The sequence below is a fragment of the Coloeus monedula genome, assembly GCF_965178545.1.
Source record: "Coloeus monedula genome assembly, chromosome: 9".
Lineage (NCBI taxonomy): Eukaryota > Metazoa > Chordata > Aves > Passeriformes > Corvidae > Coloeus > Coloeus monedula.
In genome coordinates, this window is record NC_138789.1 from 5,398,282 (window position 1) to 5,419,907 (window position 21,626).

At 39.5% G+C, this 21,626-nt stretch overlaps 1 protein-coding gene and 1 long non-coding RNA gene across 6 annotated transcripts in view; one reads left to right on the top strand and one right to left on the bottom strand.

Annotated features, from left to right (window-relative positions):
• RC3H1 (ring finger and CCCH-type domains 1) overlaps positions 1-13,932 on the bottom strand; it is a 54,975-nt gene extending 41,043 nt beyond the window's left edge. For 3 of the 5 annotated variants that reach the window (XM_082287271.1, XM_082287272.1, XM_082287264.1), the window contains exon 1: positions 13,770-13,932. The gene's annotated coding sequence lies outside the window, so the exon portion shown is untranslated. Of the gene's footprint in view, positions 1-13,566; positions 13,707-13,769 lie in introns of those variants that run through there. The other 2 variants (XM_082287270.1, XM_082287267.1) reach the window with 2 other exon arrangements.
• Positions 13,571-21,195, top strand: LOC309576182. The gene is made up of 4 exons (XR_014226657.1): positions 13,571-13,708; positions 17,660-17,739; positions 18,633-18,797; positions 20,231-21,195. It is a non-coding gene; the product is annotated as an uncharacterized lncRNA (long non-coding RNA).
• Positions 21,196-21,626: the final 431 nt, after the last annotated feature.

A 21,626-nucleotide genomic window follows, 5' to 3' on the forward strand; every position in this document is an offset into this window, starting at 1 on the left:
CTAGAAATTTTTTTCTACCAATAGGTGATAAAGTCTAAGGAGTTAATAGCAGACAACATCTCTACAACATGTTCCTTTCACTTCAAATTACGAGCTCGTGCATTTGTCAATGAAAACTATAACAGTAACACAATGATTAAACCAGTATTTTAAAAAATCAAGGAAAAATCAAACAGATTAAGAGAAGAAAGGCAGAAAGCACTTCAAAAATCCACAGTAGTTTTCAGGACAGGGACTTGGGTTCAACTGCTCAAATCCTCCAGAGCTCTCAATCCTGCTGTCAAGGAGGCAAGCAAATAATTTGCTTTTCCCAGAACAGATACATGCTTGAAAAAAGCCATGGCAAAAGTAAAGAAGACAACCTTGTAGAAGTCTTCAGATTCAAGGGTACAGACAGATACTACCTCTCAGTGTCAGCTAGAGAAGTCACTACTCTTTCTTTCTCATTCCTTTCTAAGATATTCCAGGACTGGTTGCACAGTTGTCCCAGCTGAAGTTTTAAATATAGATCTTTATTAATAAACACAGGTAGGCAGAAATGTGGGTGGACAGCAATTACACAACCAATACCTCATTTTAACTAAAACAAGGCAACAAATCAGCCACACAAACAGCTCGTCTAAAATAACTCCAAGCAGCAGACTTCAGGAAGAGAAAGCAATTGAAGTGGGCAGTGATCTGGATCACGGAGATCAGTATCGTTCTTTTCCATGCAAGAATAATCTACAGTTACCTGACAACTACTCCTACAGGCATCTGGTAGATGAAAACGAAAAGTAAGCTAAGGAAAGGAGAGGGGAAGATCTTGGTGTCAACTGCAATACCTTTATCCTTCCTTAGACATGAATCATTGAGAAGACCCAGCACAATTCAACAAAAAAGAAAGCATTAAAAAAACCCCAATCTAACAAAAAAGTATAAAGTACTGCTTGCAACCTGCTCTACAGAAATAGCTTTTCTCCCCACTTAATTCAGCAGCTAATTCTGCTTTGATGCCAGTGACACTACAGCTACAGTAACATTACAGCAGCAATGTGAAACAATGAGACAGAAGTGCGACTTACAGTCCGGCTGGAGATACTGGTCAAAAACTGTCCCAAAAAGCCCTTTAACCTATAATACTACCTTTAATAATTATCCCCATCCCCTGCTCCCCAGCAAACTTATGTAAGAATACTCTCTCTAAAAAGAAAAAGTAATCCAGAAATTTTTCCCTTTTTGTAATGTACTGTGAAAATATCACAGAAAAATTTTATTTTATAAACTTATAAGGCAAGAATCAAGCAATAGTCTGAGCTTCCTCCCTGCCTCCTTCCCCTTATGTCCAAGTGTTGGCACTACACCTGTCACTCTACTATTTGTTTTCAAACTGACTGGCAGACTTAAAAAAACCAAACCTCCTGTGTCGAAAATTCCAGGTGCAATAGTAAGGAAATGCTGAAATACACCGTAAGAGCAGTGTTAAGTGAATATAAATGCTACTACCTAGCATAGGCAAGAATTGTATTTCATAGTTATTCAAAGTGTAAAATGGAGATTTTGCACAGCAGCAACAGAATGTCATCTGTCCAAACACAGAAGATAATGAGCTGCATTGCTTACCATAAACTAGTATGTGTTAACCACCTTAGCCTTGTGAGAACCCAAGCATCCAGACTCATATCTGCATTCTACAACCAAGGAAGACAGATATTGAAACTTCACCTACTTGGCATTTCCAGTGCATTTTCAAGCATAGGCTTAGGGCAGAGCAAGTCTAAACTACTTCTCAGAAAGTACTCTCCATGACCATGCTTCATGTCTGCTAAGGACATATCCAAACCAAATTCCCTTCCTTCCCACATTTGCTTCCAAAAGGTTCCAAAAGATGTTCCAGAACTGTTACATGGTTGAGAAGTCCTGGAAACAAGAATGGGGGAGGCACAGAAGAAGGAACTTCAAGACATACACTTTTAGCATCAGTAGACTTGTCAAGTCTACTGATCAAGTCTACAAAATGTTCTGTTGTACACATTGTTTGTAAACGTGCATGTTTTCTCTGAAGCTGATGGTGCCATACAGTTTCGTCATAAAGCAGTTTATTTGGGCACAACCAGGGCAACACAGACTTCTTATGCATTTCTTCATTAATGAAAGCCATCTTGAAAGTATTGACTGAATTTTAACTAGCTACCTAAATGCTATTTACCAATCCTAATAATAAGGATGACTACACTAACAGGCTGGAATGGTAAGAGTAGGTGAAACGGAATAAGGAACATGAGCAATAATTTGTGGAATTGTTACTTTATACTAAATTCACACCAAAATTATCTAATTTCAAAAACAATGCTAGATTTAAGCAGTGTTTAATGGTGCAAGTTATGCAAATACAGACAAAACCATCCTTTCAGCTCACTGCGGTTATAAGTACTGTCCAGAAAAGATGAAAGAATGCTCCAGCAGTCCATAACTTATATGACCTTATCTCCTCTAGAACCTAGTTGCAAATAAGGAAGCAATTGTAAATGCTACAATAGTTGATACAAAAATAGCTTACAGGGCCCAAACAAAACCAAATATACTTCTTTGTTGAGTCCTGTAATAGCTTCATTTGCAATAATAGCAGGAATATTAAGATAAAGAACATAAGTTTCAGAGATTAGTATTCTACCTGTTTCTATGACAAAGGCTGCAAATATGTTTTAATAACACAACCTAGTCTACACTACAGCTCTGAAGTCATCCAAGGTCAAGAGGCAGCTGTAGCAGAAATGGCACCGAGCCAGGAGAATCTCAGCTCTCTTGCTAATGATTGTATAAATAAAAAATTAGCTCATCAATACACCATACAAGATTTTCTCCACACCTCTAAGAGATTTGGTGTAAAAATCCGAACACTATTCAGCACTGACAAACCTGCTCAAGACTTTTAAGCAGCGTTAAATTACCATTCACACAGGGCCTAAAGTCTTTAAGTAGCAGTAGGAGAGGTCACACAAGTGTTGCTGAAAAGCAGGTTAATTCAGGTACATCTGACTCACAATGTAATGGAGTCTCACTTGCTTTAAATTATACTGGCAGCCGGTGATTCAATTTGTAGCACTGCTAAAAAAAGCAGTTCCAGAGGCCAGAAATAGCCCAGGGCAAGGTACTCCTTTTGAATAAGGCTTTTCATGCAACCTTCAATTACATGAAAAAAATCCCACCCTTAAATATTTTGCAGGCTTGGTGTCAGTCTCACCTTCCAGATTCATAAAAATAGAATCTTTTCTTTACAGCTTGACAACATCATTAAAAGTACCCATGGTTTTAGTGAGTGGAAACAAAAGGCTCAAATCTCAGGGTTTCCATTAAACACCTACTCCTAAACCAGTAACAAACATTTCAAGCTTAACCACAAAAATGAGAGCCGTTGCTTTACGTTTCTATTTTAACAGAGCAAACAACATAAGACAGTCATGTATAAGAGAAAAAATCCAACCCCCAACATCTCACTGATCCTCCCATCAGTAATGGATAAGAGGTATATTTATTCTTTGCAGGAGCTTGAATTTAACTGGGAAAAAGAATATCCTACATACTCTTATAAAGAGGTTTTGAATTATAACCCTAGTTATAGAAGTTTAAAGTTACATAACTTGAAAATCATCCAATCAAGAAGGCAAAATGCAATAATCCTGGGAGTAATCTACTAAAAATCCAGTGCCAACTTGATGAATTTTGCTGCTTATGACTTGTAAAAACAGTTCTCCTCCAAATAGGGAATTTTGTATTTTAAAAGAAAGTCCTCTTACTGCTTACTTTGCATGAAAGTTATTCTAAATGGAGCAGTCCACAAAGAACAATTTTTCTCTTCTCCAGTCCTCAAAGATATATTCATCTCTAAAACATATTACAGCTACATTATTGCAGTATCAGCAACCAGAAAGATGTAAAATAAAAAATACATAGGACACAATCTCACAGACTACTGCCAGAATTGTGTTACTAAAAAGTACACAGATTTCCACAGCATGCTGAAACAACCTAACTTTTTAAAAGCAAAGGATAAACTTGCATTAATTAACTTTATTCACAGAAATTTAGACTTCACTCAAAGAAAACGAAGATACCGCACTAGATAAGGCTTATCTAGTCCAGCATCTTAAGATACGACTGAAATACGCTTAGAAAGAAAGTAATAGTAGCTGCAAAATCAAGCAACTCTGTACTTCACTTGGGTGATTAAATTTACACTAACAATCTCCTTCTTGAAGTAGCAACAGCTCACCATGAGCTTATATTAGGCATTGCCCCAGACTGCTATGAGACTACAAATGTTTGAGCCTTCACACACCCTGACTGCATGCTACTACCTTTTCCAGTACCTTGAGAGTACATCTGAATGACATCTTACAGTTATGACACACATGGACTACTCAGATCCTTCCATTTTCCGAATTTCCTACTTTTAAGAGTCTTAAAATAGAACTGAGCTGCCCATTGCACCACTGTTGCTGCAGTCCAAACCAGGACAAATGTCAAGCCAGCAACGTACAGCCAATATTTGCATGATTTGATCATTTAAATTTCCTCTGACTTGTGTTGTGTAAGTCTGGTTAAACAGCAGGTTCCAAATACATGATAAGGTACAGGAAAGGAAAATTAGGCATTGAAACTCTTTTATAATCCATGCAGTCAATAACCCTTTACACATTCCTGTATTCAGCCACTTGCTGTTTTTAGAATAAAAGCAATGACAGTAAACTAAAACCTAATGACAAACAATTCAAAAGAGAAAATTCTCAAAATGGGTAAGCCAAAGGCACGTGTAGCAGCACTAGTGAAGCCCTCATAACTGCACTGGGAATTATTCAGCATGCAAAACCTTACAAGAACGAAGTATTTAGATGTATTTATTAGCATACTAGAGTCACTGGATTTCCATGGGTTTACTGTCAATTTTTATTCTGTAATGACAACTCACATAGCAGCTTGTCACATCAACATCACTGACTATTCCCACTTCTCAAAAGCTATGACAAGTTTCTGAGATTACATTAATGAATTATCAGATATGCTTGAAGGAAAGGATTGCTGTCACTCACTTCCCCTTCCTGAAGGCTCCCAATTACCCATATAAGGCACCCAATTATCATATAAGCTGGTAAATAAGGATGGCTTTTTTATCCACCCCCCTTTCCTGGGGAAGGACAAGTCACATTTTTATTTATGAGGTGAATACCTGTATTACTCACAGGAAGACACTGCAGAACATTGGGGTTTTTTATTTCAATTGAGATTTTAGCTAAAATATACCTGTGACTGTTTTAATACCTGGTGAGTAATCCTGACTCCACATCCCTTTCTTCTCCTGTAGTGTCTAATGCGATAGCCACATCATCACATCCTCAAATGCCAATACCAAGGATTTCTGTGGAAGTCCTTCTTCCTGGTATGTCCCGAAATCACCGACATCATGGCCAAGCTTCAGTTTGACAGAGCTCAAGTTGTTCTATTCTAAACCGGTCTAGTGAATCTAAAAACTCACATAAAGATGGCTGTGAGCATACAACTCTCCTCAGAAACACACCCACAGACATCCCCACCCAGCCCTTGCATGCTATTTTATTAGAAGCATTTGACAGAGAAATTCCACTGAGAAAGGAGTGACAGAAAAGCTTACTACAGATCTCTGTTTGCTGAAGTCATGTAAATACCCAGATTTACAGAAAAGCAAGAGGGAAGTATCTCATTCCTATGAACTACAGTGCAGATGTTGACACCTAGGTTATTCTGCCTTAACTGACGAACTTTCAGTACTCCTGGTGAAGGAATAAATGCTTTAAAAAAAAGCCTGACAGCTACTTGCCAGTGTTGATATCATCTTATTAGTCCTATTTTTATTTTTTCCTTTTCGCAAATGCAACAGAAAGGAGAAAGAACATCATGCCTTAAGGACAAATTAAAATTTTGCCAAGTTTCCCCCCCCCACTAAGAATATATTCTGCAAAAATCACACGGCCAGAGAGAAAATAAGTCTTAAGTCTAGTAATAATCAGAGAAAAGGGGTAAATTTAGTACAAGTATAACTTAAGGAATTTATTTTGATTTGCAACCAACTGGACTGTGCCTTTTTGCTTTCTGGTTAAGGTGTTTGAGAGCTTTGTCCACAGCCTTTCACTTTATTATTTTAATAAAAATAAGAAGTATCTTCCACTCCAACACAACCTTTATGCCTACAGGCAGGTCACTAGTAAAATGCTAAGCAATATCACTGAAGGGAAAACTGAAAAGCTGTTTCCCAACGCATTCTGACCCAAGTTAGAACTAAGTTATTCCACATACCTCCACTCTCATACTGTTACCAACAGCAAACCTCTTATAAAAAAAACAGAGATGGGATGATTTAGAGGGTTTCCAAACACAGTCAACGCGTACTTTGAGCACTTTTTCTGTGCACTGAAATTATTTATATCCCTGAAGATTCTTAACACAAATACATCCTTAAAATGGAATAGATGGTTCAGGAGACAAAAACAGATGGAATCATAAAGTAAGACATCTTCAAGTCAAGAAATGGCTTTGTATAAACTACAAAACAGTGGATAAGCAGCATTAAAAGTTAGCATGGAAGAAGTATCTTCAGCTAGCATGATTTAATACAGCACACAAGTACAGGAAACTAACAATTCACACAGGTTAGCAAGTCCAGAAGACAATCCTGCTGGCTCACATCTCTTCAGTAGAATCTGACAATAGCTGGCAACAAACCAGTTTCATTTTAAATAGTCTGGTCAATTCCAAGCAACCAAAGTTTAAGTAATTCTCACGTTCCTGAATAACATTTTCTTTCCACTGTTATGATTCACTTACAAAGAAGTTACAGTGTCGAGGCTTCTATCCACAAGGCCCGGTTTAAACAATGACAACTAAAATTAAAATTGACTATAGGTTTTTGCAGCACTAATAAGGCCTCCTTTCAAATTAATTCTACAGGAGGCCTTCTCACACAATTAAATGGGAGAATGGCTCATAAAACAGGAAGGACAGCCTGAGTTGTTGCCTCTGGTTTAACTAATCCAGTCCATTTCATCAGGCCAGTATAGCCTAACTTATTTCAAATCTTTCTCCATTTCTCCTTCCAAATTTGTAACACCAAAGTGGTCACAATGCTCCCTAACTTCTCACCAGTTCCAGAGGAAGCGGTGATGTTTCGATAATTCTCAGTAAAGCCCAAGAACAAAGATTACCACAGGTTGCTCCATTATCCATTCTGCAACTCTGAACTACAAAGCAATGAAACTAAGAGGCAATAAGCCATCTCTGTTATCTGCATTAGCTGGTTGAATTGATGAGTGGCTCAGACTAGAACAAAGTTAAATGAAAAAGAAAAAATTAGAAGAAAAATAGGGAATACCAGAGAATGAAAGATCATTAAAGAGGACAGGAGAGGTAAAGACAACCATGCATCCAGGAAAAAAAAAAAAAAAAAAAACAAAAAAAAAAAACAAACAAAAAAAAAACTACAAGAAAACGGAGCATGTTAGCAAGCAAAGAGATAAAGACTCATTAGAGAAAAGTTATTTCAAGACTGGAAAGGTACATCGGAGAGTGGTATTTCCTTTGCAATTGCTTTAGTAATTTGTGCGACTTTGCCCTGTTCTCATCTGGTTTTGATCCAAAATCCACATCCCCTCTACAGAGCAAGCAAGACCAAGAATTACTGTCCTTCAGAGCTGCTAAATAAGAGCAAGTAATTTTCCAGCTTCCAAAACTTTCTGGATTTTGTCTACCCACACAATAATTAACAACAATGCAGGTGACCAGTGACAATTTCTGTATGATGATAAATAGCTATTTATCAAGATCTTTCAAATGTAATTAATTAGTTCTGTTTACATTTAGGGGACTTAAGTGATATGAAGCCCCTCAGACACATCTAGAACCAACTGCCCAGACGGTAAGTTAAACAAACAATTGCTCTAGAAAAGCTCAAGAAATACATATGCAACATCATACACAGCTCAGAAGATTTTTCATTTGTAGAGGGTGGAGGCTGAGACTTGCTTCACAATTCCTGCTCTTTCTTCCATACATAGATTGTAAAGCAGGACAGCATGTTGCTGCTTCCTATCTCCTCAAATCGCTTCAATCTCTGGCACAAAACCCAGGCTTGATTTTGGTACAAAGAAATAGGAATTTTAAATTGTGACACTCCACAAACAGAGATAATTGCTTCACCGGACACATAAGCAGATTTTTCAAGATTTCATTAGCATAATGTTCACTTATAAAGGCAGGGGAACCCTTTTCTACTACGCCTCCCAGAGAACAGCTTATACCCAGAAAGGTGAGATTTAATTATCATTAGGCCTGCATAACTGCCAGAATCATTAATGGTCATAAAATAACATTTATGCAACATGTCACAATTCAGGAATGCCACATAAGCTAATCAAACTGACTTTCTACTATTGTTTTACAATTTAGTTTCCATTAACTTCAAGGTCTCTCCTTTAGTTCTTGCATCTTAGCACAGAATTGAAAAAAAAAAAAACAAACCCACAGGACAAAACACTTTAGACTTGCTGTACTGTGAGTGCCAGATTCATTAGATACAAACTGGATAATGAAGTCCTAACACTTCCATTTGTTGGTACAGTTCTAATATCAAACAGTACCTGAAGGACTTCCATTCTAAAATGGTAACAAAAGAAGTGGAGGGAGAACAAGCTGAAAGAATGTCACTTACAGGAAAAGTAAGTCAACATCAAGAGCTTTATTTCAGTCACTTTGGAAGGGCATTTATATTACACACTGACTGTAGTAAGACATGGAGAAGTTACTCATCCAAATACAATTGCTACAAGAAGTGAAGAATGCTAAGTCATTATGAGTAACTCTAAAAACAAAGAACGGAGAAAGTTAAATGCTAATGAACACTGGGAGTGTTCCACAGAACGTGGTTTACTAACAAGCAGGTAATTAAGACCATCCTCCTTGGTATGAATTTCAATTCATTCGCTTTGTAATAACTTCCCTGACCCTCACTCCTTTCGCCCTAAAGATAGCGCCTAATTTTGAGTTGGGGACCAACACTGGCTGCCACAATTTATCAAAAATATTTAGCTACAAGTCTCTGAAAACCTCCAATGCACAGCAAAGAGATGGATTCCTGCTACTCTAGTAGATGCCTCCTTTGTAAATAGTAAGGAAGTTTAAAGTTGTAGTTGAAAACCCTTCCAACTCGCTCACCACTTGAACTGAAGTAATTGCTCAAAATGAGCTCAGGAGAAAGTGCCGAGAAGACCTTTAGATCCAGGCTACAAGTACTCCTACTCCATCAGCTGATCAACTAGCATTTTGTTAACAACAACAGGTTTAAAAACAACCATACCTCAATCTTAAAAGCTTATCCTGACAGGGTCTAATAGACACAGAAGCATCCCGAAAAATAACTACATTTGGAAGGTCCAGATTTTAATTGAAGATTAACAGCCTGCTTTTAAAGAGTAGTTAATTAGATAATTTTAAAAACACCTATTAAACTGTAATAGTAGAGAGATGAGACCAACCAGACTTTCCATGTTAAAACAAAAACTAAAAGAAATCAGGAACCACCTGCGAGATCTAATTTTTGCAGCCTAGCACATTTCAGCTACACCAAATGCTTTGTTCCTTCAGTTCTTGCAGCTGAAGCAGTCCTGTCTCAGATCGATATAGCATGCACCCCACAAACACCAGAAATTCAATAACCAAAATATAATACTCTAAGAAGTGGTTTCACAAGCAATGTGTAGTGAGAGGGGTCTGTTCAGCAAGAAGCAAGAACAACATATCCTTATGGTGGTTTTAGTGACCACGGCTGGAAGGCTTAACTGTCAGTAAACCCTCCAGCTTCTGTAATGCTCAACTCCAGACTTGCCACAGTGTTCCGACACAAACACTCTCTTCTGTGTTCTTTGTATCACATTACATGGCAACTGTCACAATCTATGTGAAGCAAGTGAAAGATCTGTTCCTCCAGCAACACTTCCACTACTTTTCAGTTTAACTGCGTATCTTCCATTTCTTATGTAGCAGAACGAGAAAAAAAGAATCTTTTTATGTGTCAAAACAACCCTCTTCCCTTGTCTCCCCTCTCCACCTCACAACGCTCTCTCATATGAAGATTTTTCTCCATGTTCCTAAAAAAAGCCTTCATTTTAACAAGGTAGCTTACGTTGTGGGCCTCTACCTATTTTGTACAATCAAGTGATAAAGAGAGATTTTATTCTCCATGTGGTTTTTAGGCTTCCTGAAATACCTTTTCTTTATGGGGGAAGAAAAGCTAACCTAGCATGTGGGGCAGAAGTTTTCATGTAAAAGTCTGCATGGGATGTCCAGGCCCTTTTGTATATGCATATATGCCCTGATGCATGTGATAGGTCATCTCTACCCACTGAAAATTTCCCTAGACCCCCTGCAGCTGCCTTCTTTCTCACTCGTTAGAAAGTAATCTCAATGTGAGGCCGGGACATCCACTGTACTTGGATGAAACACTCCTCTACACATTCTAACACAGAGCAGTGCACAACTGGTACTGCCTCCGACAACACACATTTACAGCAAATTATTTCGAATTCTTGCTATTTCTATCACCAAAATCTCTTTCTTCTCCAGCTGATAGCACCAAATATGTTGCTACCACGCAGTAACAGGAAAGCTGTTTCCTCAAGCCTTCTAACCAGAAATTATTTTTATATCAGAAAAATCTATTTATAATAAACTATCAGGACTTTTGCACCTTCTTGCCCATTAACACACTTCCACAAATAAACCTCATTAGAAAATCAGTTAGCCCTTGGAAATCTAATACCATTTCAACTTTTACTGTACTGGTAACAAAGAAAATGAAACTGATGCAAAAGATAATTATCAAGAGATGCACTTCTTCAGAAAAACAAGTGGTCACACTCAGTGATGGGAACTGCACCTAATTTGGGGCACACTGTGGAATCTCTGCACAGAAAGGAAAGTAATATAACGTAAGTAAACATTTGTGGGTTTTTTTCTCAGTTATCAGAGTCCCTAGACTTCAGACTACATTACTGTAACAGAGCCTACATGGAATCTTGAAGGTCATACTGAAATTTCAGTTGGTGCAGCATGTTTATACAATGATCTTTCACAATAGGAGCATATTATATCTTTATTCCTGTATGATAATGGTTTCACATTCATTACCTAGTACAGTGCAAGACATTAATTTCAAAATGCAAAAGAATTTTAAACAATGAGTAGGCTTTGCAAAAAATTACAAAGTTTTATAAAGGTCACCTGCTTAAAAGATACTTTATAGTGGCTTCTGCATCACTGTTCTGAGATTCTTGGGTAGTTTGGGAACCTACATGCAGGTGAGTTCTTTCTTTCTAATTCAGCTTTACACATCATACCATTGGAAAGCTGTGACTCCAAAAGTTCTTTCAAACGGATGAAACTTTTTTTCCTCAAGTATCCAGCATGTAAATCATAATTCTTGGTGCGGAATAAAAAAAAAACAAAGGTAATTATCCTTCCTATCACTACACATTACAGACTGGGAAAGGTCAATTTTCTAAGTATCATGAAAAACCCTTTTACAGCTCTGGTTAGTTAAGAGATAGAGACCCCAATTAAATGGGATGTCAGTCTTTGCCATCACTATCAAAGGTAGTCAGCACTTGTGTCACCCAAGACTTCTGAACCACATGCAAAGTAAGTAAAGCATTATTTTAATATACACACTCACTGAATCTCAACTTCTGTGATGCTTAATTCAACCAAGATTGATAATGGCTTCCATCCAGACTGCTGGTGAATCACTGGCAACACGTCAGAAGTTTCCAAAAGCAATCCTGCTCATTTCTCTTCATTTGCTTTAGCATGAGCACTTTTACATACATGTCTCAAAATGCCCCTAAATTAAACTCTGCCATATTAATGTCTGCAATTTCCAGATTTAAACGTCCATCTGTTCACTGGAACATTAGTTTTTTAAATTACCAGCATATAGCAATCCCATCAAAAATTTCTAAATTATTTAGTTTTAAACTAAGCTAGTTTGGATACAAAGCTGACAAAAAACCTCACAAAAATAAACAACGAAACACCAGAAACCATAGAAGTTACTTCCCACTTATCTTGATGAAGGTTCCTGCAGCTCATAAATGAGTGACAAACTCAAGTCTCTGGTTGTCAAAACAGACTGCTCTGATGGTACCTGCCTTTCTAAATTTCCCTCCAAGCAGCCTGTCAGGCTGTATGCTTTGACAGACCTTTTTCTAGGACAGAAGGCAAAGCTATAAAGCTATCATTGGGAAAGGAAAAGGTGCCTGATAAGGTCTGCTCCTATTTATGTTAGTGGGAACCATAATTTCATTATCAGCATTGTGTATTAACGCACCAAAGAAAGCCGTGATGCTCCTGGTGAAACTTAGAAACTGGCAATAATATACAGACTGCTCCTGAACACAGGTTATTTACACAGCTATGAAGTCCCATATTAGCTTCACTGACTTCAAATGCAGTAATAAAGATATTTATAGCTGACAAAATTAACGACTTCCACATTCTTATAAGCCTGAAAGAAGTAAGAAAGGTAAGTTTAGGAACACATTAACTTCTGCCTCATAGTATTCCTGTGTTATCTTACAATTCTATAGCCATATAATGTGCAGAAAGTATAAATACTGAATTTAACAGCTGCATCTCTCTTCCAGCAGAGTCATTAAATGACAGCATTGCTACACCAGTTACAACGATTAAAGCAGCTGAGTCACAATCCAGGTTACTTTGAACCTTTTAAGTATTTTTGCAAATTTTTAATTTTTCCCCCATTTCAGCCATTTTCAATATGGCAAAAACACACAGAAAACCGTAGCTTCTGATGGAGGAACAAATGATTTGTCACTCGTACTTAACTGAAATTTATAAAAATAAGAGATACACTCTGGAGAAAAAGGCATGCGGAGGAAAACAAAACGTTTCTAGGAAAAAAAAAAACCCTGCATCAGTTCCCTGGTTTAAAACAGGACAGGCCTCACAATGGCTTTTGAGGACAAAACCTGACACCAGGACATTCCCAACCATCAGAGCAAATTAAAACCCAGCTATACGAACACCGCACCCCCGGCATGGAACCCTACCCACACTGTGGGTGCAATCCAACAGCCAAAACAATACCAGGGTGGGAAAAGTAGCGCAAATCAGGGAGATCCTGTGCGGTTTCACCATTGTTTGTCCCCATGCAGAGGGAGCCGGGGCCACCTCGCTCTTCACTCAGGCACGACAGACAAAAGAGCCACAACCCAGGGCGGAGAAGTGTCCTGGGGACGGGTAGGGCTCTGTCATTATTTTCCCTCCGTCTCTGTTGTTCAACGCGACACAACGCGATGAGTTTTCTCACGCAGAGGCACGCAGAGCCCCTGGAAAAAACAAGAGCCAGCAGAGGGGACACACAAAAGCCGCCTGCCCCCCGGCAGCCGCAGCCTGAGGCGACACCATCTCTCCCCACCCCCAGCCGGACCCAGTCCGTCTCCGCCTCCCCCGTACTGGGCGCGGCGACCCGCGATTCTTCCCCACCTGCCCGGGGCGTTCGGAAATCGCGCCCGCTAGGAGTCTGAAGCTTGGCGAGGCACAGAGTCACAAAACTGTTAGAAGTAGAAAGCACCTCTGGAGATCATCTCGTCCAAGCGTCCGCCCCTCCGCCTCCTTCCTCGGCAAGGTGGGTAGAGTTCTCCCGCCCTATTGTTCCCCGTATCCCGCGGCGGAGGCGGCGCACTCACCACGCGGGCCGGGCTTCCTGCAGCGCCCACCGGCCCCCTCAGCTCCGGCACACCGGGGCTGCCACAGCGCCCTGCTGCTGCCGCTCCTCCAGCAGTACCCGCAGGCCCCGCGGCAGCGCCGCCATCGCCCGCCGCCGCCCCGCTGCCACTCCAGCAGCGGCCATCTTGTGCGTCGACTGCTCCTCTCACGGCCCGCCCTCCTTCCCTCCTTCCTTCCTCACCGCACCGCCCGCCCTTTCCTGCGCCCGCCTTCCCCCGCAGCCGGCGCGGGACGGGATGGGACAGGACGGGACGGGTAGAAATAGCCCAGTCACGGACTGGAGCCTATGAGGAGTCCCTGGGGGTAGGGTGGGGTGGGGAAGCTATCGGCAGTCTTGGGGAGGGTACCTCGCGCTCCGTCAGGGATGATCTCAAATCTCCGCTGCCTTCCTCCTTTCAGGTGGGGTATTTTTACCCTCTCTCACCTTCTCTTGTCGTAGTTAGCGGGCTCAGGAGTGGAGGTCGAGGCTTTTCAAACACGGAGTGGCTCCTGAGGGGCGCTCTGTTTTGGGAGCTTCCTGAGGGCCCCCGCCCGCCATTTTCTCTCCCTCAGGGGCCTCTGTTGGCGAACCCTGCGGTTCCCTTCATCTTGCCCCCTGCGGTTGCCTCGTGCCATCACATCTTACTGTTTCAAGCCGGTTACTTTTCATACTCCAGGGACAAATTAAGTTTTACACTTCCGTGGCCGTGAAGGGCAAAGCTTTCGGATTTTTGCCCGCCAGTCCCGAGGGCAAAAGGTAGAGGTGCGCTCGCTGCTGGAGAAGGTCCGCTGTAGCTTTGTATGCTGCAGGACACACTTAAATCATCCTCAGCTTGAACCAACACCACTGGTAAGATGGTTGGGGACCCACCAAGCTTTCCTGTATCACAGTCAGAACTAGTTGGGATACTGAAGAAATTTTAAAACGCAATTATTGAATGTCTTGCAGTCATTTGACTTGCAGCATTTACTGAACACGTCCTGACTGACAGTTTTAAATTTTTACAAGAGCTAATTATTTAGCATCAGGATATTTCAAGGTAACCTCGACTTGATGCCCATTTATGAGAACATGAATATGGTATAAAATACTAAGGAATTTAGCCATATTTAAATTACAGACGTAAAATGGTATTCAGTGGTCCCGTTTTATTGCCCATATATTTTATCATGTCTATGCCCAGCTAGAGGCTCTGTGGGATCAATCCTGGTGTGATAACGTTGTGCAGGATGCTGTGCAGGGAATCACTGCATTTCTATTTTCCTCTCGTAACACTGTGAGGAGCACACAGTGTATTATTATCAGTCTAACATCTGAAGTGCAGCATTGCATGACCTGGAAATACAACTTAAATAGAACATCATCAAGTCAGAAGTAGCCATGCCTGAAGCTGGGGACTCGAGAGACCGTCCTGGAAAAGGAAGCTGGGTTGTGACATGCAGACAGAAGACGGAACTTCCTACACACGGGGAAAAACTATGTAGCTCAAGGTTACTCTTCAGCTCTTATTTTTGACTCTTGTACTGATCACAGGCAGATTTTCATTAACTTTACAAGAAATGTGGTGGTAGTAACTAAAAGTGCTATCTGTTTTACTAAAGAAATCATCTCTGTTATTGAGCTTTTCCACCAAAGCAACCTTAATGTTTATCAAGGATCAGAGCTTAAATAAAATAATATTAAGAAAAGCTATTAATTTCTGAAAACAGAGTTTTCTAGCCACAGTCGCAGGCATTTGAGATCTTACAAATGCAGAAGATTAAGCTATTTATAAAGACCACCTTTGACTTAGCAAGATCTTTACTGTGAGCTAGAAAAGAAGTGTAAATTGGAAATGTCCAAGGCCAGATTGGACAGGGCTTGGAGCAACCTGGTCCAGTGGAAGCTGTCCTTGCCTATGGCAGGGTTTGAAACAAGATGAGCTTTAAGATCCTTCCAACCCAAAGCAGTCTGATGTTCTATACCACAGAAGCTTTTCAATCAGCAATTGCCATTTTTGCAGACTCCTCTTTAAATGTTGCAGTAGAAATGTGAACCTTATTGGAGTTGTCAGTATCCTAATTAGAAGCAGAAGATGGCATTAGGAATAGCTAAAATGGAAGGTGTTCTTTGCAACCTTGGTTTAAAGTCACAGAAGCTGGAAATAGTCAGGGCCTGAGGACATCCTGTTACTTCCTAGTTTCTAGCAAGTGATTGTACAGTGTTCTGATGTCCTGTTCAGTCTGGCTTTTAATACTCTAGCTTGGGGACTTCTACCACTTTCTCTTTTGGTTCCTGTATTGTGGAAAGGTCTCATTGTTCATGTAGCTTATGTTTTTCCTCAACTTTTAATTCCATTACCATTATGAACATGCTAATGACAATTTTCAGTATTACAGCATAGGTTACCACAGCACTACACTGTTGAAATTTAAAGAAGTGGGATATGAAATGACCTATGGTTCTTATTATGTAACACTGTACAGATGAGCACGTTAATTCTCAAACCCCACTTTAGACTTCCATCAGAGTCAGATTTTTCTAATGTTTATTATGTTTTCCCAAAGCTCAGAAATTTGTAGATGAGCTTGTTCTCTTCTTGGGAACTGATCCCACTAGATAGCCTAGATTATTTGTTGTGTCTGCTTTCCCCAGTTAAGCAGCATTTCTTCCTGCATGATACACTGCTGTAGCATTTGAAACACAAAACATTATTTGTCTTTAGGATTACTGTTTTCAAATATCATTTCAGCTTATCATTAAATCTGCTATAATTTATCTGCATTTGTTCACATTGCTCTTTCTTTTATCTTCTTAAAAACCCACAGGAATTCGTTTTGATTCTACCACATATAGTCTCAATTTTCAATTACTTTTTTTCTTTTTTTTTTCCATGCAAAAGGGGATAATGTGTAGGCATGGTTCTAAGATTTGACATTTGTGGCCATGCTAGTAATGTTCTTCAAATTATACATTAAAAATTACTTCCCATTTTAGCCTTTATGTCTGAGAGAAATAAAATACCAGTGTAACTGTCAAGTGGTATCATCTCACCATTCAATTTTTATATTACTCCTTCCATATAAAACTGATCTAGAACTGTGGTACCAGGATTGCTGTCTTAATAAAAAGAAATGTCTATTTTTTAAATGTCTTGGCAGTGTTTCAGTTTGCTATTTTAGTTATCAACATGACCTGTAAATCTGATAATAACGGAAAAATTCTCATTTCAAAACCTGTGATATCAGAATGGAAGGCAAGAATTAAATACTTCTCTAGGTGGCTGCTAGCATGTCCTTGTTATTTCACACGGTGAAGATTCTTGCACATAAACCACAGAATAATAGAAAAGAAAAGAAAAGAAAATAGCACTTGTATACGCTTGGCCATCACATTAACAAAACCTAAATTCCTGCGCTTTTATAAAATTCCATTGACAAAAGTAGAAGACTGTATCCATCCAACATAATCATTGCAAAAAATACAGCATTCATTAAAGAGCGTGCTGAATGTCATCCAAGCCCATGGGATACAGATGCAACTGTTGGAGCTAGTTTTATATGCTTATTTTAAATAATAAAACAATGTTAGCAAAATACAGCCTTACACTGCGGACATGCTCAGTACCTCCACCATAACACACAAGGTTTCAATTTCCCGTATACAAAAGAAGCCTAGAGGATCTAAAGGAATGTGAAGTTCATATGTGTAAAATGAGTGTTCCTCCATGAAAGCTGCTCTCCCAAGCATTCACAAATTCACAATTTACACAAATAATACTATATAACCCACCAAACATCAGATTTGTTTAAAAACTTTTTGCAGTTCTTTGATGCTGTTCATAGTAAATTTGCAGAATATCAATGCAGTTATTAATGTTTGTGTTTTCAGGCTAGTTGGAATGCAAAAGATCTATGTAAATGTATCCTCTGACTGCAGCTGCTGTGGAAAAAGAAGAAATTATAAGGAAGGTAAGAAACTTTGCTTTGATGATTTCTCATTAGAGGTTTCACTTCCTTAACCACCCCATCTCATCATCCTCCTTGTCCCACTGGTGATGTGGCATGCAGAATGCTGACTCAGGAGTACGTGCCCCAGATTCTCCTCCTTACTGCCTTTTTTGCTTACATGTCATTGCCTGCTTTGCTCCAATCCCAGACCTTCCAGTGTCATTCAGCACATCTCCTCTCTCTTTGGGATAAAAAGTGTGAAGCAACAGAAAGTACAAGAATTTGCAGCATAGCAAGTCTGTAGTTTCACTAGGCAGAGCAAGGCAGAGCCAGTACCACACCACATCCTTGTTACTCCAGTGCCCTCTGCCGAAGTAACCATCTCCTTGGCTTCTGAGTCCCGCTGGGCAGGGGCAGGAGCCTCTGCCAAGAGCCATATGCTGCCACCTCTTTATCTTACACTTTACTTCCTTGGTGTATTTCCTTTTCTATTCTGTCTCAACAGAAAAGCAGAAATATGACTCCTTATTTCCTTTTCTTGCTCCAGTGGGACTTAGGTTGAAGTTTGTTCTTTTCCTTCATAGCATTGCTGCATCACATTTTACAGCAGCCTCTTAATGAGCTTAGGAAGGTAACACATATGCTGGGATGATAAACAATTAAGACTATTACATTTTATAAGAATTCCAGCGTGTGTGTGTGTATATAAAGCCGAAAACCACCTAAATTAACAATGTAATTTTTGTTCCTTTCTGGGAAGTTTACTCATGTACTATAAAACTGGGAGAAAATGAGAGACAGGTAAGGCGATACAGTCAGTACCTTTGTTTAGCTGCATGTAAACCCACAGCTTACTCTCATTTTGCAGGGGAAGCTAAATTGTAAAGGTTAAGCAACTTTTCATGTTCACACAGCAAGCAGTGGCAAGATGAGGAGTCTGGTCTCCTGTTCCAACCACTAGACCTTGTGCATCCTCCATTCTCATGCAAGTTACAGTAATTACATTAAGACTAAACTGCCATCTGAGTAATTTTTCCGATTGAATTTCCCAAGGAAAGCACTCTTACCACATGTAAAAGGTAGGAATGTCTTACATCTCTGTAGTCATATCACATTTCTGCAATAAAAGAAAATGTGCTGATGATTTCCTGGAATTATCCTTGCTTTATGTTATCCATAAAGACTCCAAGTTTGGTACTGGTTGATTTGAGAACACAAGACTTCCCCAGTGCATCTTCCAAGAAATAGGACTGTCAATTCCCACAGGAAAATCAAGGGCCAACCTTAGCTAATCCTAACACATGAATAAATGCATAAAGCATGTTTGGGTGTTTTTATATTAGTGTGGCTCTCAAGGAGCTGCTGCTTATTCAGATCTCAGTTCTCAGAGATTTTATTTAGAAAGTATATTGTTCAGGTAATGGCAGAGGGACATGTTTTATACTCCTCAGTGGCTTTTCAAAAGAGATAGAAACAAAAATCAATTTTATAATACACAAATATATATTTAATATACATATTTTTATATATATATGTAGCTGCAGCATATGCTTGATAAACAGTCCACAAAATATTATTTTCAGTGAAAACCCATCAAAATTTGTTTAGGTGGGCTGAGATTACTTTTTGGAGATCATAGCTGTATGGTAATTTCTGTTAGTCTTTTACCAGGTTCTATATACCATTTCTTCTCTGTCAGGCACACATGCAAGCGCCTGTGGATACAAAAATGCTGCTAGCAAGAATTTTCTTGCTATTTTCTAAGTCCATGAGAGACTTTTCTCTCTCACAGAAAATAGTAGCAGAGTTCTATAAACAATGAAACGCGTGCAACCTTGAGAAGCCTTGTTTATAGTATAGTAGAACAATATTTTGACAATGGATGTTTTAGGATTTTAGCCAATCACCCCCAAGGGGTGGCTGATCCTTTGTCCAATTAGACTATGAAGAAAAAAGTCTATAAAAGAGTTTGCAAAATAATTAAATAAATCAATCTTGCTGCACAGTTCCTGCCAGCTGGATCTTCTCCCCTCCTCCCTACAGCTGTGGGACATGGTAATATTTTACAGCACTAATAAACCCCCACCTTTTTTATAAGAATTTCCTCCTCCAGTTTTAAATTTCTTTTCAGCACAGTATTCTCAGTTTCCTCCCATTACTCTACTGGTAAAAAGCTGTTAAACATCATTCCAGCAGTTCAATTTCAGCAGGAAACACTGAAATTTCTGTATTGTAAATGTACAGTACAGTTTATTCCTGTTTTGGTAAATTTTCTTCTGGTTTTGGTAAATTTTCATCAAGAATTACATCATTAAGCCTAGCATTTAAGGATTTTTTTTTTAATTTGACATTTCAACTGTTATTTTTTTGAAATTGCTTAAGAAGAAGACAGATTTTGTAAAAAGAAGTTGCTATCTTTTCATTGTTTATAAAAGATTTTTTTCAAGCTTTCTCAGAGGCTTTTATAATCTGACATGCCATAATGATGTTCCCTACTCTTCTTTGATTCTAGCAGGTGAAGGAAACAGCATTTACAGAAGAAAAAGGAAAATCACTGAAGGGCATCAGTAAGTTGACTGAAAGTTAGTAATACTAGAGTGGGCTCTTATTACCAGACAGAAAGAGATAGCATTTGTGGTTTGGTGAGTTAGCTATTTTTGATGTTATTTTTCTACATAAGCTACTGATACAATTGCTAAAGAAAAAACAGTGAAAGGATCAGAACATCCTGTGAGCACAGATAGAGCTTACATTTTGTATATTAAACTCATTTATTTTTAGCAAGAGTGTCATCAGTTTCTCAGAGATGAATCAATATTTTTTATATGCTCATTGAGGCACATGGAACACACAAGTCTTAGCCTGTTAACAAATGCCAGCTATTTTGAGAAACACACTTTCTGTTCTGCTAGGGAAATTTCTTGTTCTCGTACATAAGGCCACAGTATCTCCACTCTTGTTTGTCCCCAGTGCTTTTGGTCTTATGGTGCCTTTGCTAGGCAGATGTGTTACCTGCATTAAAAATATGAGCCATAAAATAACTTAGTCATCTTCCTTCTGAAGTCCTCAGCCTTTACAACTTGAATGTAGTTGGACTTCAGCAATTCGATATCAGAAGGTGGTTTGTGTGGCAGTTTATTACAGAGTCTTCCAGGCAGCTGTTTTTCTTATCATTGTTTCCATTAACACCGTGCTCTGGAAAAAAGAAAAGGAAAGAAAAGGAGTGTCCTGTATTTTCTTACACAAATCCCACCTTCTCCTTGGACTTGCTTCCACAGGAAGCACATAGGCCTGTATGCACTTATTTGCATATTAAATAGACAAGACAGAAAACTGTTTCTACCCTACATAGATGAGTCAAACACTGAATACCAGTTGAGGGCAAACACAGTCATGCACTGATCTCTCAGGTGCAGCAGCTAAAACTCACAAGGTTTGGGAGGCAGAGGCTGAAACCAGCTGTACTGGTTTTGCATGGCTTGGTTTTTGGTAGCGGGGGGGGGGGGGGGCTACAGGGGTGGCTTCTGTGAGAAGTTGCTAGAAGCTTCCTCCATGTCTGGTAAAGCCAATCCCTGGTGGCACCAAAGATGGACATAATGCTGGCCAAGGCTAGGCCAATTAGAAATGGTGGTAATGCCTCTGTGATAGCAGATTTATGAATAAAGAAAAAAAAGTTGTTGCACAGCTGTAATCATGGCCAGAGAAAAGCGGGGTGAGAATATGTGAGAAGAACAGCTTTTCAGACATCAAGGGGCAGTGAAGAAGAGGCAGGAGGTGTTTCAGGAGCTGGAACTGAGATTCCTCTGCAGCCTGTGGAGAAGACCATGGTGAAGCAGCTGTGCCCCTGCAGCCCATGAACGTACATGAAGATGCAGTAATCCACCCACAGGCTGTGGAAGAGCCCCACG